General features: G+C 36.1%; 1 long non-coding RNA gene across 1 annotated transcript; it reads right to left on the bottom strand.

Annotated features, from left to right (window-relative positions):
* Window positions 1–1,075: 1,075 nt before the first annotated feature.
* On the bottom strand, window positions 1,076–14,100 carry LOC118895730. The gene is made up of 4 exons (XR_005020010.1): window positions 13,968–14,100; window positions 6,431–6,534; window positions 2,523–2,691; window positions 1,076–1,254 (listed from the first exon to the last, which is right to left on the bottom strand). It is a non-coding gene; the product is annotated as an uncharacterized LOC118895730 (long non-coding RNA).
* Window positions 14,101–14,952: the final 852 nt, after the last annotated feature.

Below are 14,952 nucleotides of genomic sequence, written 5' to 3'. Positions count from 1 at the left end.
TGTATTGAGTTTCATTACTAAAAGTTTTAATTCTAGCAAACTTCTAATTATGTTCATCTAAAGCAAGATACTCTCACCAAAACTTTCATGCTCTGTTTTTAGAAACCAATAATTAATCTCTCTCTCTCTCTCTCTCAAAGGTCAGTAAACACCATCTATATTTAAATTCTCAGTCGTCAAGTAGAAGGATTCCATTACTCTTTGCAAACCAAGCAAACAAACAAAAACTCCTCTTAAGAGGGTCATTCTCCTAACCCAGATACCATTGAAATTTTAGGACTCTGTGTTTTATATTCATACCCATATTTGTAAGCCACTGGTAGTGAAGACTCTCTACTGCCTTTTTTTCAAGGATCTTTATAACCTCAAACACCTTTCCAAATTTAGCACATTTACACTTCACTCACTTTAGGTTCCATCCAAACTTGTTCTCTACATATGCTCTGACTTTCCCACTCTGTACCTTCGTTCACATTGTTCTTGGCTTACACTTCTCAACCTTTCATTTGCACACGATCAAAAGAATCACATCTTTCGAGCACTAGCTCCAATGCTCCTTCATTCACAAAGCCTTCTGGATCCCTCTCCACCTCCACCCTCGCCCAACCAGATATACCTTCCTCCCCATCTGAACACCCACAGCACTTTGAGAGAGGAGACTCTGGCATGTTAATTTGGTGTCGTAGAAGTCCTACGGCTTTTGGAGTAATACCATTCTGGGTACAAATTCTGGCTCTGCCATTTACTATATGATCCCAGGCAAATTGCTCAACTTCATCTGAAACGTAAGTATAATATGTACTTGCAGGGTTGGCATGAAAACAAGCAAAATAGTAAATGTTAATCTTGACGAGAGTAGACAATATTTCTTGACTAAATTAATAAATATAGTGTACAGGTTTGTGCTGACTTGTGTTAACACTGAATTTTTCAAAGGTATTTTCAAGGAGCAACTACTGTGCTTTCTCTCACAAGATTTTATCTAAAGTAAAAAAAAAATCATATAAACAAAACACACTGACATAATTAAAAGACATAACCACAAGTTGAAAATACTTAAAGCATGTGTTTAATTCATAAATCTCTTCACAAATAATCTCTAGGTAACCATAGCCTGAAAACTTGTAGAAATACACGTATCTGTTTGCACTGGGTTGGGAGGCAGGCATGATGTGTTCTGCTTCCAATTCTGTCATTAAATAGTTTTACTACCTTTGGCAATTTGCCAGGATTTTCATTTCACAGCTTCTTTGTCTATCAAAAACAGGGGAACAAAAACAGGATATTACATACCCTAAACAACTTGAAGATGAAGATAGCCAAGTGAAAATATTATGAGAAATAAAAATAACAAAAATGCTATATATTAAGTCTTGTAATTATGTTATTATAATAAGACAAATACATGGTTTTTAAAAGTATGTCTCTTTTGGCTCTCTTCCTGCAATGAATTTCTTTATTATCAGCTAAAATGACTTGCTTGCTGACAGCACACCCTAAGCAGTTCCCCAGAACCAACCTACCCACCTACCTTACTTTTTTCTTCCTCCTTCCTTCCTTCCTTTAATAGCACAGGATTTACAATTGCCTGATAAATTAAATTAATGTTTTTACCGGACCAACCCTTTTGGTGGATGGAAGAAGATTACATGCTAATGCCTGGGTTGACCCACATAACTGCTTTACCAAAAATACCAAATGTCACCGTGTTCTCTGGCTAAAAGCACTGAGGAAGGACATGCTTTTCTGTTTTCCTTGTTCTTGTTTTTCAGGGCAACCTGCAGTTCTGTGTGGCAAGCATGAGTTAGGGATTGAAATCCGAGAAAGATTATATGACATCAACCCAGGCTTCACACTGATATGTGAATCTGTTGATAAAGTTATAGTCAGTTGCTACAGGGATGATTTTTCAGATGAGAAATTTCCATGAAATTCCAAATTTCCAAAAGAATAAAGATGTTCAACCTTTGGATTTATTTTCGTTTGTATTTTTATTGCGTACTTTTAAATTAAAATATCAGCACATTCAATAGAGAAGTAGAAGTGCCTAAAGAAACCAAGAAGTGGGAAGACAGTGTACATTTATCAAGATTTCACTGTCTGCCACATTACTCTGAAAGCATGCACGGTACCATAATTTCCCTGAAGGATTGTGAAGAATTGATATTTCGTGTTCTCTAAACATTCTATTTGAAGCTTTTTTTTTTGGCTGCACTCCGAGGCTTGTGGGATCTTAGTTCCCCAACCAGGGATCGAACAGGGTGCCCTCCGCAATGAAAGCAGGGAGTCTCAACCACTGGGCAGCCGGGGAATTCCATGAAGCATTTTTATATTTCTTTCAGAAACCAAGGGCATTTTTTTGGGATTTTTCCCTGTCAACGAAGGACATTTATCATATAGCCTCTAAATATATGTCCCATACTGTGCTACAGAGACTGTTGAACTAGCTACACTATTTGGGCTGAGGCCCAAGTCAGGGATTCTTTCCCACAGAAATGAAAATGGCTAGTTGGCTGACTTACCCTGCGGCACGTGAGAAGCTGGATCAGCAAGAAGGAGAATGGTGGACGGGCAGGGACAGGTGGGACAGAGAGAGGATGGCAGTCCACGTCCTCACGATGAGAGGCACTGAGGAGGCTCTGCCCAGATGTCCAGCTAACATCTTGGAGCTAGAAATACAGTCTACTCCATCTGATGTGAGAAAGAAAGTGCGGAGCTGCACTTCAGATCCCAGCAGCCCTTCACATCTTGTTAATATGGCTAAGTTCTCTCCTTATTTAACACTGTCAATTTTTTATGACCCTGACTTGTTGAAGGAACCAGGACAATTGTTCTGGAGAATGTCAAACTTTCTGGTTTGTCTACTGCTTCCTTGTGTTCTCATTTAATTTGTTCCACTATCCCCTGTGTTTTCTGTAAACCGAATGTTACATCCCAAAGTTTATTGGATTGAAATTAAACATTTTTGGCTCGACTACAACACAGATACATTCGGTGTGTCTTGTTACCTCCCATCAGAAGACACATACTATCTGGTTGACTCACAAGAAATGACAATGAATCTGGACCCTGGACTAGAGTGATAACAGTTTTCTCCCCCAGAAATCTAGCTCAATGACATTTTGCCTGTAGAGACCTAATAGCTATTTGGTAAAATATAGACTTCAGTATTGTTTTTGCCCTTAAGGACTTTCTACGTTAGTTAAGCCTTAAGTTGGTTTTAGAACCCATTATCTGAGTGTTTTGTTTTGTTTTTATTTTGATGGTAGACTTACCTTCACGATTAAGTTTTACTTGGTATGTTATTAAGATTGGTTTTCATAAACCATCTTGTGCAGTAAACTGTGACCCAGAAGCACACTGTATGGCAAGGCCAATAAACTAGATGTTAAAATTTTTCAACAGATATTCCACTCATTAAATAATTTGCACTTTGAAATTTGAAACATGTAATCTAAAATAACTCTTGAAATGTCAAACACTGGGGTTTTTTTAACTAATACCAACTGCTGATGTACCTACACAAAACAAATTCAGTGAACTTCCACCAGCTGACCTTTAAAATAATCATCAGTTAAAGGAATAATGCTCTTTTCTGCAGCAGGGATAATCTTGTTATTTGTGTTCTTTCTAGAATTATACTCCACTTTTGAATTTAGGTTGTCTATATTGGTGGCCTAATCCCCAAAAATAACCAAGAAAGCACAATATTTCTAATATTTCAAATAATTCAATTTCTTCCTATCTACTTTCCATATATAATATTACATTTCTTCTATATCTACACTGTGCAGTTTTTCTATAAACAACTTTCAGACTTAACTATTTTGACTGAATGGACACACCAAATCTGGTTTGTTTTGGTTTTTTCTTGGACAGATTTTTTTTTTGAAATAGATCAATCTTTTGATGTGTAGAGAGCCTCTATGTCACCTTTTAGCTCTAAAATGACTCATGCTCATCTCACATTACAATTTGTGTTCTTTTGTTAACCTTTTCGGTTCCTTCTTTCTATTAACCTGAACTTAAAAGTTCTAATTTCGACATATTTAAGACAATCACTACACAAAACTGTTTCCCTATTGCTTGTTATAATTTCTGAAAATTAACCATGGGGTGTCAGTCGTTTGAAAATAAAAAGTTCTGTAAAGTATATTAAAATATATATCATCCTAAATTAGTGTGTCCCAACACCTGCTATGCAGAACACTATTTCCATGAGATTCTCAGGGTGTAGGGACCAAGGAGATTCTGTGGTCAAATATATACAGGAAATGCTACACACTGTACTTCTCTTGAAAACTCACAATATTCTTAAGCTTAACAAAAAAATTGAAAAGTCCTACCTACAGAAACATGTTTTACTTCATTTACCCCAGTGTTTTCTCTGATATACTGACCACAGAACTCTATTTACTTAACATCCATAAATGTCTCCAAGTAGAGCACAGCTGGGGAAACACTACCTAAACCTATAATCAGCAAACATTTGCTTTAGAATCATTGAGCCAGAAAGCTGGAAATCTTGTGTTATTGATCATGTATCTTAAAGTTTTTCAGATTAAAAAATAGACCTTTAAGAGTTAAATGACTTGGCTTAAAAAATAAAGCCAAGATCAGAATCCATATTTCATTCCCATCTGATTCCCGGAACTCAAAACAATACAATTCTGTAATTCCCTAATTGAAATTAAAAAATTATTTGGTCAAAACGCTATAGAATTATAGAGCACATAAGAAGAGACCTCTTCAGTTGGGTTGCTGTGATCCCATAAGATATTACAGGAAAGGGAGTGTGAGTTTTTGTAAATTTTGTTTGTTTTTTGTTTATAAAAATGGGGTCAATCCATAGGTAATGCTTTGAATCTACTTTTTTCACTTGATCCTATATTGTTAATATATTTTCATGACATTAAATATAATTCTAGAGCACAGTTCTCAACCCCATCAAACCCCACACTCCCCTTTCATAGCAAATATTTTGTAATACCTTCCTTATTATCCTTAGATGAAATGCATAGATAATATATTGTATATACATAAACAATTTATAAGAAAGATAATGCCTTAGCTGTGATGTATAGGATAATTCAAAGCAATTTATAATGAAATAAAATATGAGATGCTCAGGCATGACTTCATTGGAAGGCAGAGTGAAAAAGTTAGATGTTTGTACCTGTAAGTAGCTTTCTTTTTTTTAATTTATTTTTTATTTCGGTAACACTAGTTTATAATACTATATAAGTTTCATGTATACAAAGTTATATTTATGCTGGTGAATACACTACAGTGTACTCACCACCAAAAATTTAGTTTCTGTCTGTCACCATACAGTTGATCCCTTTTACCCATTTTGCCTTCCCTTCCCCCCCACACCCCCGGCTTCCCCTCTGGTATCCATTACTCTGTTCTCTGTATCTACATGTTTGTTTTTGTTTGGTTTGACTTGTTTCATTTTTGGTTTTGTTTATTTGTTTTCTATATTCCACATAAGAGTGAAATCACATGGTATTTGTCTTTCTCCAGTAGTTTGAATGCAAATGTCGTGACTACAAAAGCAGACTGATAGACATGGTGATTTGTCATAGGAGTGACACTGGCAGGAGTCACATGATTTTACCAAGATGGTGAACTGCTCTTGGTAAAATTCCAAGCAAAACAAAATACGTTCTTTCTGTTATTTACATAATAACTGCAGTCCTAGAAAAGTTATATTAAAAACCATGAAAAAAACCATTTATGCTTTAGGTAAAATGGAGTTGAGGTCTCGGTTCAAATCATATACACGGATTTTTTACCTACATGAATGTCTAGAGGGACATATGAAAATCACGTAGGATGTAAGGGCATGCATCCTTTTATGTGCAGAACTTTCCCGAGGATTCCAGAACATCTAGCATCCCCAGCCCCTGTCCACTAATCCAAAGTATCACTTCCCACTGCTACTCATGTGATTATGATGTCCAAAATCCTTCCCTACAAATTCTGAAAATGCCCTCACCCATGAGGGGGTACATACTAATTAAGGATTGCTATTGTAGAATGTATTTTAAAGATTGCTTAGCATTCCATTGAGTGGATTACCAACTCTTCACTAAATTCAAGGACACAGTCTGCTTAAATTACCAAATAATCATAATTATTATTCTACCAACTGAGAGCACACGATGTCCCAGACATTTTATTTGCATTTGGTTATTTAACCTTTACAATTGCCATATTAAGGTAAGAGGTATTATTTTCCCCATTTTACAGATGAGAAACCTGAGGCTCAAAGATATCAAGTAACTTTCTTCAAGGGAGCCAGGATCCAAATCCAGGTCTTTTTGATGTATAAGTGCACGTACTTAGCCACAACAATATACTGTCAGATGTAGTTTGTATTACTTCTTAGAGCAGCCATTCTCTTTCTGTTCAATTCTTTTCTTACCTTCTGATTCAGCTTCTCTTCATAATTACCTTTCCTTTCTGATCTTTCTGGAACAATTCTTTTCTGGAAACAAGAGGCTGTTCCGCAGTCCCTCCTTCCCCCGCCTTTTAAAGTGGAGATCTGTGTTAGATTTGGATCTGCTGCAATTGGTTCTAATTAATGTCCCTACCTTCAGGCTGTCTCTGAATAAATGACTCAGTATAACTGAGCAAATTCAATTTTTAAAGGAGCTTGAGAATTTTTAACCTGAACTAACACATCCAGGGAGTATTCTATTACATGTTCATTGCTTATTTTTCCTCACCAGCCATTCATTTTTTAAATGACTAGATGGTTGCTTTCACTCCCCAACTATTGTTCTATGAAATACTATTTCAGTGGTTATGAATGACCTCCTCATTAGTGGAGTGTTTTTTTCCTCCATTACTAGAGTGGAAGTAATTTGAGGACAGAGACCGTATGTAACTATGTTTCTACTATGTTATATTGTAATGCTTGTCCCTAATAAATTCACAGTAAATGTCTATTGAGTGATGACATGAAGCTCAGTTCAGTCTAATTTAGCACAATAATTATAAGCCAAGCATGAATAGACTTCCTCACTTAGATCCTTGGTATTTTGTTTTCCACACCTATAAAACGAGCTGAATTTCTAGAACTGTTACGAAGACACATGAGGTATTTGTGTGTTGCTGGAACTATACTAGCACTAGGGGGAATTTGAGAAGAGTAGTTTCCTTTCCCCCTCTATCTTTTCCCTACAGTCCCCTTCCCTTTACAGAGTACTTTGAGCCAGTGTTCAGGATTCAAATTTTGGACTTGTGTACACACAGGGTATCTTTTTTCTTTGTGTGTGACATGCGTATGGAATTTGGTGGGATATATGGACACAATTAACAAACTTTTAGCTTTATATTGTTATAATTTTAAAAGATATAGAGCACATTTCCCTAATTAGGAATGAAAGAAGACTCTAGAGCATATAGTACCCTCACTGTATGGACTGACTTTCTCATTATACTGTACTGTATGTATCTCTTGAGAGAATATTCAGCTTATTATGTTGTGGTACAGTCTGAAGGACTAGGTTTTTCTTGTTGATAATTGTCAAGGCAAGAAGCTAGTCCTCAGACAGGAAAGTTTGATTGAGTGGGGGTGCCCAAAACAGATATGAAATGAAATTTGATCTCCAAAGATCAAGGAGTCAGAATGTTTGGAAATGTACTCTTCATAATTACTATTAAAGATGGCTCCCTGATCCCCCATATGGGAGCCAAGAAGGACGGACACAGATAAGACCTGTTTGTTTTTTGTCTTTTTTCCCCCTCCAGGTTAACACATGAACTTTGGAGGCAAGGTATAACTTCAACCCAGATTTTCCAAATTCATGCTATTATTTAGCTTTATTTACCTTTTGTTATCCTCTAATCTTTAATAAACTATTTTAGCTGGATTACAGAAAATGAAGAAGGGGTCATTTGTCCATGCTCGGACCAGACTGCCAAAAGGAGGCTCTTCAACCCATCCTCCACCCTCAGCATGGCTGTCTCAATGGCAATCAGTTTAAAGACTCCAATGGCCATGGTAAGGCAGGGGAAACAGGCAGGGCCATGTGGTCCAACCATCTCCTGATCATCTGGAAATTCTTCTAATGCTGAACTTGGAAGATCAGGGTTATATTTTTGTAAAGAAAAACAGAATCCAAGTACATATGACTCATTGCTCTATCCTCAGAGCCTTCCTAGTACATGGTGCTCACTAAGAATTTGTATAATAAATAATAAGCCAGCATATACTTACTGAGCTTTGTCTTTCTATGTGCCTATCACTGTGTTTCATAGCCAGCATCTAAACGGCAGTGCAGGCAACTTTTACTCAGGTTCAACTCAGTACCCTTTGAGTACCTTCTATGAGCAAGGAACTGAGTTAGTTGCTCTGGGAGACACAAGTATGGATAAGGTATGTCATCTTGCTTTAAGGAGCTAAGAATCTAGTGGTGGAGATAGACACAGACATAAATAACTCTTTCTTTAACGTGTAACCTCAGGGAGGTCTCAAGTTCCCTAACTCATTACATTTCTCTCTTTTTGTAAGCATTTTTCAACTTCTCTTTCCCTTAAGAACACTCGTGCTTTTGTGCTGCATCTTCCTTGCCTTTTTCACTCCCTTGGCACCATTCTTATGTTCTTTCCTATCAACAATTCTTATTGTTCTAATAGCTCCCTCCTCCCTTTACTTAAGCAAGCTTTGAGCACATCCTTCTTGACTGGAGAAAAGACTTCCCTGGAGGCTTTCTTTGATTATCATTCAAGTTTGGTTTCTTTTCATTTTTTCTTTTTTTAAGTTTTTCCGTGCTGCAAGTTGGCAATTCTTAACTTCTGGTAGAATAGCCTTCTGTATATTTTCTCCAGAAGATATTTAGGAAATGTTTTATTAGTAAAGTGAAAAATCTGTACCTAGTATGTTTCTCTCCCCCATCCTCCCTTAACACATAATATATTACAGAAGCTGGTTAAAATTCTTCATGGTGAACATACGCATGCTGTCTATTATAAACAATATTGCCTCATTAAAATCGGATGAGACAATAAAAGTCATTATCTGACTTGTGTAGCAAAGATCCAACAAAATGAATTAAGGCAAAAAAATATAATGCCATTCTAAACCTCTCCAGTTTTTTCTAATTTTAGTGAAGGAAGAAAAATGAAATACCACTTTGCATTTTTAAACAAATATTTTCTTACTATAGTTCTGATTTTGTATAGCAGTTTACAAATTACAAAACTTTTTGATGTACTATCAGCTCATTTGATCTTTAAAACCACATTGTTCTGAAAAAATCAGAGTTATGTCACAACTGTCATTTTTAGTAGATAAGAAAACTCAGAGATGCCAAATGACATCTTTAAATTCACAAGATCTGCTTATATGCAGCAGATCTAGATCTCAAATACAAGCATTCTAACGTTTAGAACATGATTCTTCCACATCTTCATGCTATACATTATTTCATAAGGCTATTTATATTTACGTTTAAATGAGATTTTAATTATGTCGAAATTTCTGAATCACCACCTCTATTGTATAAATATTTTTCACTAAACACTTGTGTAGCAAATTAATATAGATTGTGTGGTTATCTAGTAGGACAAAACATTTCATCATTTAGAATCCAGACTTTAGCAACTACTAACGCAGAGAGTGCTTCCTGAAGCACAGGAGCTGGAGGAACCCAGGAGACAGACTCTATAGGTCTAAATAATTGCACTGAATCCAAAGAGAGCTCTCTAATGAGCTATATTTTGAAGACTGCATGAGAGTGAGAACACTTACCCAATTGTCTATGTCAATGAATTAGCACCATTTATCAAAATGTTGGAGAGTTAGGGGGCTATTATAGTATTAAATGAATAGAACAATGATCTGACTTTTCATTCAAATGAAGTTTGGTGGAATATGATTTATATCAGTGAAACAACATGGGGCAGCTACAATTGCGTGAAATCAAGGTAAATGAATAGAAATCATCAGACAGTTCTTAATTGAGATATAATTGACATAAAACAGATTAGTTTCAGGTGTATAACATAATGATTTTATACACACACACACGTATATATAGCTAGATAATCACAATAAGTCTAGTTAGCATCCATCATCACACATAGTTACAAATTTTTCTTTATCTTGTGATGAGAACTTTTAAGATCTCCTCTTTTAGCACTTTAAAATATACAATACAGTATTATTAACTATAGTTGCCATATTATACATTACAAACCCAGGACTTATTTTATAACTGGAAGTTTGTACATTTTGACCACCTTCACCCATTTTGCCTCACCCCTTACTGGCAACCAATCTGTTCTTTGTGTCTATGAATTTGGGGGGTTTTCTTTTTTCTTTTAGATTCCACATATAAGTGAGATCATATAGTGTTTGTCTTTCTCTGTCTAACTTATTTCACTTAACATACTATTGTCCTAAATGGCTGGATTTCCTTTTTCTTTATGGCTAATAATATTCCACTTTTTGTATATGTATATTCTCATATCTTCCTTAACCATTCCTCCATCTATGGACACTTACATTCTTTCCATGACTACTCTAAATAATGCTTCAATGAACATGGGTGCAGATATCTTTTTGAGTTTGTATTTTTATTTCCTTCAAATAAATACCCAGAGGTGGAACTGCTGGATCATATGGTAGTCCTATTTTCAATTTTTTGGAGGAACTTCCATACTGTTTACATTCCCATCAATCGTGCACAAGGGTTCCTTTTTCTTCACATCCTCGCCAACACTTGTCATTTCTTGTCTTTTTGATAGTAGCCATTCTAACAAGTATGAGAGTGGTTTTGATTTGCATTTCCTTGATGATTAGTGATGTTGAACACCTTTTCATATACCTGTTGTTCATCTATATGTCTTCTTTGGAAAAATGTCTATTCAGATCCCCTGCCCATTTTTCAATCGGAGGTTGTTTGTTTTTCTATTGAGTTGTACGAGTTCTTTAGATATTTTGGACATTAACCCCTTATATGAGAGAGTTTTCTAATAGAAGGATTAGAAGGGAATGACAAACTAAAAATGAAGTAAATATGAAAGATCTTAAAATGTATTACCTTCAAAAGTCTTCAGTAGTCATGTATATGTCTAAGTCACATAAGACTAAGTCTTATAAGTCTCATAAGTACATAAGTCTCATGCACTTAGCTGCTTGCCATACTGAAAGGCAAACTGCAAATCAGCCAATGATAAACACATTTTTAAAAACTCTTTCTTTTCTGTACTTCTCACATAAGACCAGCTCCCAACTAACAAAAAAATTTCTTTCCAAAAATTTATTTTTAAGATAGTTGTCTGGGACTTCCCTGGTGGCGCAGTGGTTAAGCATCCACCTGCCAATGTAGGGGGCACAGGTTCGAGCCCTCGTCTGGGAAGATCCCACATGCCATGGAGCAAATAAGCCCGTGCGCCACAACTACTGAGCCTGCAAGCCAAAAGTACTGAAACCTGCACACCTAGAGCCTGTGCTGTGCAAGAAAGGGAAGCCACTGCAATGAGAAGCCCACTGGCCGCAACTAGAGAAAGCCCGCATGCAGCAATGAAGACCCAACGCAGCCAATAAATAAATAAATAAATAAATAAACTAAAAGGAAAAGAAAAGGAGTGGCAACAAAGGCACCATATTAAAAAAAAAAAAAAAAAGATGGTTGTCTAACAGCCTATGTTTACATCCTGTGTTTGTGAATTGGATGTTTGTCACTCAGGGAGTACAACAATATCAAAATCAGGTAAGTAAATGCAATAAGGTCATTCAAGATGTGGATTAAAATCTCTATCAGCTCTTATTTCTATTATACTTTTATTTCTATGATTATACATTTACAGACTAAGATGTGGCATAAAGCAAAGAAAGCATTAGAACAGAAATATGTCGGCATCAATTTTTCATATAATTGAGAAAAGAGCCTGATCCATGATGCTTAAAAAATGCAACAGGCTCTGCATGTACTCCTAGAATTTAGTACTGGGTTTTGTTCTGGCTGCTGGAAAGTCTTTTGATTGAAAACATCTTATGAGCAGTTCACATGGGGCATATAGAATGTTTTACTCAGAAAGAAGACTAATTTGTTAATCTTGCCTTTGATGTCTCTTGTACATTGCTTTGTTTTTCTGCTCTCAGTAGTAATTTCTTGGAAGTCATAAAGGATTGTTAAGCAACTAATCATGTTGTATTTTGTATATTTATCTTAAAATTTTATCTGTTTTTTCAAATTTCATTTTGCTTTCTTTGGGAGTTAATGTCTCCTAGAAGCTTCTTTCCCTGCTATAGTGCCCTAACCTGGGTACAGCCCAGGTCCTGAGTTGACTGCTTAACCAGCCAGATGTGTAATTTTGGAAGAATCTTTTCACCTCTTGGACCTCAATATTTTACCTATAAAATGAGAAGTTTGGCCTTGATATCCTCTCAGGGTATTCCTTCTTAAATATTCACTGACCTAAAGCAGGTGTTCAAAAAAACTCATTGAAGGAATAAACATTAGCCTGTTTTTCACATGCATGTTTGGCCAGAATTATGAGGGTCTCTCAGATCCAAATGAGAGTATAAGCTGGGAAAGGGGATATACTAAAGGCCTCCTTGCTGGAAATATCCAATATGTGGTATCATGAAGTTCAAGTCTAGCAATCATTAACAGGACAAGCTAAAGCCCTGTGAAGAGTGAAGACAAAATTTTGATACTGTGATTGTTTTGAAGTTTTCAACTCTTACTTTTATGGACATCAATAGGACTGTGGAGGAGTTGGAGAGATATGTTCCTGTACCCTGCTACTTAAACACCAGAGTGGGAAGGAAAGTCAACAGACCACTGATCAACTGGGAGAGGCACACAGTGTTGGCAGTCTTTGGGTAACAAGATTCTCTTGGGCTTTCACCAATTATAGAGGAGGTTTAACTCTCAAATTTCCCAGTACTTTGGAAATTTCTACTTTCTTGGGTCACCTACTATAATTTAGTGCATAGGAAAAAAGTGCTGGATGAATAAACATGCTAACAGTGGTTATTCCTAGGGAGTGGGATTACTGGAGAGAGCTTTCCATTTTTACTTTACACACCTTAGAATTATTATATTACTTTTGTTATAAAAGTAATCCAGACATCCAGACATTTCAGGCAATGGGTATGATTCTCAGGCTGAAAAAAAACATTCTTTACGTACTTTTTTTAAAATAAATTTATTGATTTTTGGCTGCATTGGGTCTTCATTGTTGCGCACGGGCTTTCTCTAGTTGTGGCAAGCCGGGGCTACTCTTCACTGCGGTACACAGGCTTCTCATTGTGGTGGCTTCTCTTGTTGCGGAGCACAGGCTCTAGGCGCCCAGGCTTCAGTAGTTGTGGCTCGTGGGCTCTAGAGCACAGGCTCAGTAGTTGTGCGCACGGGCTTAGTTACTCCACGGCATGTGGAATCTTCCAGGACCAGGGCTCGAACCTGTGTCCTCTGCATTGGCAGGTGGATTCTTAACCACTGCGCCACCAGGGAAGTCCCTCCATTATGGTTTATCACAGGATATTGGATATATTTCCCTGTGCTATACAGTAGGACCTTGTTGTTTATCCATTCTATATATAATGGTTTGCATCTAATATTTCAATTTCTAAAGGAATTATTAAATAAGCATTTTATGTTGACAAAACTCTTTGATATTATTTAATTAGGTTTTCTTCATGACTACTCTTCTGGTGCTATTATGTGAGTTTTTAAAAAGTTATTAAATGAATGAATGGATGGATGAATAAATGCTTTGCTTAAGATCCCGAAGGTAAGAAATGGCAAAGACAGGTTAAAGTTCATTGACTCTGTCTCCCCAGACTACTGTTTGGTCCCCTGAGCCCTGTTGTCTCCCCAGAACAAAGAGGTAGTACTACAATGCTTCTTTTCCCATGGAAGTAAATAAGTGGGTCATTTGCTGTAGTAAATGCTTGACAGGAAAAGATGAAAGAGTAAGCCAAATAAGAAATATCTACTTACTGCAGGTACAGCTTAGCATCTTGGTTATAACTTATCTATAAGAAATGTTATGGTCATCATTAGCAAGTCTTTGCAGTCTTTAAATATACAAACTCACGTCTTCTCCAGTGCCAAAAAATAATTTCTCTCTGTTCTATGCCTGGGAAGAGAGAGAGAGAGGGATAGAATGAACAAAGTTAAAATGGATCTGAAATACTGAGATTTCTTTGCTATATTTTATTGAATTTCACATTTTAAAATTGAGTTGGAATGGTTCTTACTAAAAAAAATGGTATTGATGGATACACTTTGAAAAAAGAAAGGGAAAATTAAGGTTTTGGCAGTAGGTCAGTTTTTACTAAATCTATTTTCCTCTCTTTTTTTTCCCTTATGACATTTTTATTGAGTCTTTTCCTGTAGTTTTTTGGGACTAAGCTAGTAGCTATAGAGGGAAACTTGTTTGTATGCACAAATGAGTTTTTTCCCCTACTTCCTTTGATGTTCATACGAATTTTTATTAAATTTCTTTGGCTTTGGATATTTACCTCTCTAGATCTTTCGTGTTCTGAACAGCATTTTCCTTTCCATCTATTGCTCATGTGAATTAGGCATTCACAGTTGCATTTACAAACTGTTGTGGAAATAAAAAGTTTTCCTTTGTGGCATGCAACTCTTACAGCACAGTCCACTCTCGGTGGGTGACAGTTATGCCTGGTACCTATCCCAGTCTAAGCACCAACACAGGTGGCTGGCTGACACCAATGTTGAATTACAGCTTTCGACTAATAAATACAAAATCCCTATTGTTTCATAGTTCTATTTGAAAACACAAATGTTCTTTAAATGATTTGTTTTTGTTTTTTTTTTTCTATTCCAAACTCTTTTTCTTAGCTTTATCTGCCTCTGAAATATTTGTCAGTGTTACGTCTCAGTATAATCACTGATAAATGTATATCATTATTGTGCTGGCTTTAATTCCTTACTAAAATTTAAATATATTTGAGAT

The sequence above is a fragment of the Balaenoptera musculus genome, chromosome 5 (assembly GCF_009873245.2).
Source record: "Balaenoptera musculus isolate JJ_BM4_2016_0621 chromosome 5, mBalMus1.pri.v3, whole genome shotgun sequence".
NCBI classification, from domain to species: Eukaryota; Metazoa; Chordata; class Mammalia; order Artiodactyla; family Balaenopteridae; genus Balaenoptera; species Balaenoptera musculus.
The sequence above is the reverse complement of the archived record's forward strand: the minus strand, read 5'-3'. Positions and strand labels throughout refer to the sequence as shown.